The following is a 4,858-nucleotide window of genomic DNA, read 5'->3' as shown; positions in this document are numbered from 1 at the left end:
AAAAAAAAAAAAAAATTTCAGATTAATATAAGGGTACAGATGATTAGGTTACATTGTTTGCATTTGTTAGATAGAGTCCAAGTTGTAGTTGTGCCCCACACCCAGGAGATGTGCCATATACCCTTACACCAATCTCTACTCCTCCCTTAACCCTGTCTCCCTCAACTTGAGTTTATTCTCTTGTGTGGGTATGTATTTGTCCATCTACCAGTTTCATATTAATTTTGAGTACACTGGATTCTTGCTTTCCATTCTTATGATACTTTACTAAGCAGAATGTTCTCTAACTCCATCCAGGTCCCTAGAAAAGTCGTAAAGTCTTCTTTTTTTTATGGCTGAATAGGTAGTCCATCGTATACATATACCACAGCTTATTAATCCACTCATGTGTACATGGACACTTGGGTTGGTTCCAAATCTTGGCAACTGTGAAATCAGCCATAATAACATTCTGTTGCATATGGTAATTTTTTTTTTTTTTTTGAGACAGTCTCACTTTGTCGTCCTTGGTAGAGTGCAATGGCATCACAGCACACAGCAACCTCAAACTGGGCTTAAGCAATTCTTGGGCTTCAGCCTTTCAAGCAGCTGGAGTACAGGTGTCTGCTACAATGCCTGGCTTTTTTTTTTGCAGTTTTTGGCTGGGGTCGAGTTTGAACCCATCACCTCTGGTATATGTGGCCGGCGCCCTACTCCTTTGAGCCACAAGCGGCACTCTGGTTTTTTTTTTAGAGATGAGGTCTTGCTCTGGCTCAGGCTGGTCTTGAACTCATGAGCTGAGGCATTCCACCCACCTTAGTCTCCCAGAATGCTAGGCTTACAGGTGTGAGCCACCATGCCTGGCCTAAAATGATTTTTTTTTTCCCTTCAGGAAAGAAACCTAGTAATGGGATTGCAGGATTAAATGGAAGGTCTACTTTTGTTCAGGATTCTCCATATTTCTTTCCAAAGAGGCTGTATTAGTTTGCAATCTTGAGGGTAGTTTTGACTTCTAATCTTTTATCATTTCTATCCTGGACATTTTAAATGGAAAATATCCCTACATTTATAGCCCCGTGTTCATATGACTTGTTAACATTAAGAGGCAGGTGTGAGGCCAGGCACAGTGGTTCATGCTTGTAATCCTAGAACTCTGGGAGGCTGAGGTGGGAGGATCCCTTGAGCTCATGAGCTTCAGACCTGCCTGAGGAAAAGTGAGATCCCATCTCTACTAAAAATAAAAACAACTAGCCAGGTGTCATGGAAGGCACCTGTAATCCTTACTAGGGAGGCAAAGGCAGGAGGATTGCTCAAATCTAGGAGTTTGAGATTGCCTTGAGGTAGGCTGAAATGAAGGCACTCTAGTATAGGCGAAACACCTATATGCCTCCAGCCAAAAAAGCCATTTGAGAGAGAGCAGTGAAAAAGACTTTATGCAGGCATACTTGTAAGAAACTGAGGCAGAATCCCATGTGGTTAGGTTGGTTGTGAGCCCAATATGACCAAGGCTTTGGCTGGAATAGCATTTACTGTGTTGAGGAATTAAGGTTGACTTTATAAGGATAATAAAAAAGCCCTTTGGAAAACTGGCCAGATACCCATCAGTAACTTTTCATGATCTCTGATAAGTAATGAAGATCGCTTGCTGATGGGTCCAGGAATGGAAATGTGCTTGGGGACCTCAAGAGAAGAGGAATTTACCCAATGCATACAGGTATGTAATGGCACATATGAAACTTGGGCTCGTGAAAGGCTTTTGAGAAGTCTAGCCTGAAAATTCCTTATAAAAGTTTCCACCAAAACCCCCCTGACTTAAGGCCTACATGGGAGCAGAGGTTTGCACACAAATTCCTGTATGCCCAAGAAGTTTCTTTATGCCTTGTTTAAAGATCCAAAGTAACAGCCTCCAACAGCAAGGCCAGCAAGGGCAGGTATTCAATCTACCTTGTTCCTCCATAGCCTCAGGCTTCATCAGATAAGAACAAAGAAGTAATGGCTAACAACATGTTCTCCATTAAGTTATGTTAAATTGAATTATGTTGAAAGGGTTATGTCAAAAGGTGTATGTTGAGTGGATTATCGGAAGCTAATCAGGAGGTAGACACATGATGTTTAAATGGATCAATGAGGTCATTGCTGTACTGTGTGCATGTACAGAATTCCCTAAATAAACCAACTGCAAATAAAGAAGTTCACCATTTTGCCTGAGCGAGCAGAGGGTCACCTTTATTTAAAACACAATTTCAATAAGTGTGCTTATTCTCCATGACATCGCTTTTCCACGAGACCCATACAGCAACACTCTAGCCTGGGCAATAGAGACTCTGTCTTAAAAAAACAAAAAAAGGAAATGTTGTAGAGATAAGTCTCTAACTTCTTGACTTCCCAAAGTGCTAGAATTATAGGCACGAGCCAGCAAAGTTTATTTCTTAAAACAGCTTTATTTAGATACAATTAACATTCCATATGATTCACCCATTTAAAGTGTATAATTCAAAATTATAGACCAGGTGGGAGGATATATATGACTTGAGCCCAGGAGTTGAGGGTGCAGTAAGCTATGATTGTACCACTGCACTTCAGCCTGGGTGACAGAGGAAGACTTTGGCTCTTAAAACAAAAGTTACAGTTAACAATAATTTGTTAGGCCGGGTGCAGTGGCTCACACCTATACTCCCAGCACTCTGGGAGGCCAAGGAAGGTGGACTGCTTGAGCTCAGGAGGTCAAGACCAGCCTGAGCAAGAGCAAGACCCTGTCTCTATTAAAATATAGAAGAAACTAAGCTGGGCTTGGTGGCAGGCACCTGTAGTCCCAGCTACTTGGGAGGCTGAGGCAGGAAGATGGCTTGAGCCCAAAAGTTTGAGGTTACTCTGAGTTATGATGCCATGGCTTTCTACCCAGGGCAACATAGACTTAGTTTAAAACAAACAACAAAAAACCCCACAATAATTTGTTGTATATTTCAAAACAGAATAATTATAATGTTCACAACACAAAAACTAAATGCCTGAGGTGATGGATATCCTATCATTAGAGGCGTTGAGCCACTGTACCTGGTCAAAATATAACTTGATATTTAGTTCAACTTTATAACTTTAACTGACAAATTTAGTCCATTCACAATTGTAATTACTTTTTATTATATTATAAAATTTGTTTCTTTTTTTTTTTTTTTTTTTAGAGATAGAGTCTCACTTTATCACCCTCAGTAGAGTGCTGTGCCGTCACAGCTCACAGCAACCTCCAACTCTTGGGCTTAGGCGATTCTTTTGCCTCAGCCTCCTGAGTAGCTGGCACTACGGGCACCTGCCACAACACCTCACTATTTTTTCTTGCAGTTTAGCTGGGGTCGGGTTTGAACCCACCACCCTCTGTATATGGGGCTGGTGCCCTACTCACTGAGCCACCCAATATTATGAAATTTCTTATTCTGTGCTTCTTATTCTGTATTTTACATGCTTTTCCCTCCTTTCATGTCTTTTTGAACTTTTTTTACTTCATGCTCACTTCCATTACTTTGGAATTTGTATTCATTATTTAGTCTTCCATCCTGAACATTTAGTTTAAAAGGAACACCTTTCTTATCTACTGTCAAAACTGGAAGAAACTACAGAACATTTCAACTTCTATCACCTCTCCCATTGACATTTAAACAAACTTTTTATTTTGAAATATTCACAGATTCTGGCCAATGTAAAGATAGCACAGACAGGTCCTATCTACCCTTCATCCAGTTTCTCCCAAAGGTTACATCTTAAATAACAATAGTTCAATATCAAAACCAGAACACTGGGCCAAGTGTGGTGGCTCACATATGTAATCCTAGCACTATGGGAGGCTATGCAACGTAGGTGGATCACTTGAGCTCAAGAGTTCAAGACCAGCCTGAGCAAGAGCAACACCCCATCTCTACTAAAAATAGAAAAACCATCTGGGTGCTGTGGTGGTGCCTGTAGTCCCAGCTATTCAAGAGGCTGAGGTAAGAGGATCACTTGAGCAGGAGTTTGAGGTTGCTGTGAGCTGTGACACCATGGCATGCCACTCAGGCGACAAAAGTGAGCCTGTCTCAAGAGAAAAGAAAAAAAAAACCCAACAACATTGTTTTAAAATATGGGATAGTCCACTATCATTTTACCTCATATATCGATTAATGGAACCACCACCATAATCAAGACACAGAACTATTCTATCACTACAAGGACCTTCTTCATGCTGTTCCTTTCTAGTTACACCCATTCCCTTCTGCTCCACCATGTCTAATCCCTGGCGACTACTAATCCATTTTCCACCAAGCCCAATGACAGAGTGCGACTCTGTCCAAAGAAAGAAAAAACTTAAGCATAAAGAATGCACCCCAACAAAAGCACTTGCTCCCTCTCACTCCTGTCCTCACCCACATTCCTTTCCCTTTCATGCTCTGTAGATAACCACTTTTATTAGATTCTTCAGTATCATTTTAGTGTTTCTTACTCATGCAAATTCCAGCCAAGCCAAATACATGGTTTCATCTCCTCTGCCTCTTCCAGTTTTTTACATATTTTCATCTGATAATATATCCTGAGTCCTTTCCAAACTAATACATAGTGCATCTTCATTTTTTCATAAGATTCTGTTTGTTTGATAATTTATTTAGCTGCTTCACTTTTGCTTCCTATTTGGGTTGTATCAAGTATTGTGCTGTCATAAATCACACTTCTCCACTGAGAATTTTAAGTGGCTATCTTTAATTTCTAAATTTTTTTAAAAATCTGCATTTTTTAACCTTCAAATTCTTTTCCACTTACTCTGTTTTTGATTATTTTAACTTTTTTTTAAAAGAGACAGAGTCTCACTTTGTCACTCTTGGTAGAGTGCCATGGTGTCACAGCTCACAGCAAC

This window comes from Otolemur garnettii, unplaced genomic scaffold, assembly GCF_000181295.1.
Source record: "Otolemur garnettii isolate 467f Iridium unplaced genomic scaffold, OtoGar3 scaffold00071, whole genome shotgun sequence".
Lineage (NCBI taxonomy): Eukaryota > Metazoa > Chordata > Mammalia > Primates > Galagidae > Otolemur > Otolemur garnettii.
The sequence above is the reverse complement of the archived record's forward strand: the minus strand, read 5'-3'. Positions refer to the sequence as shown.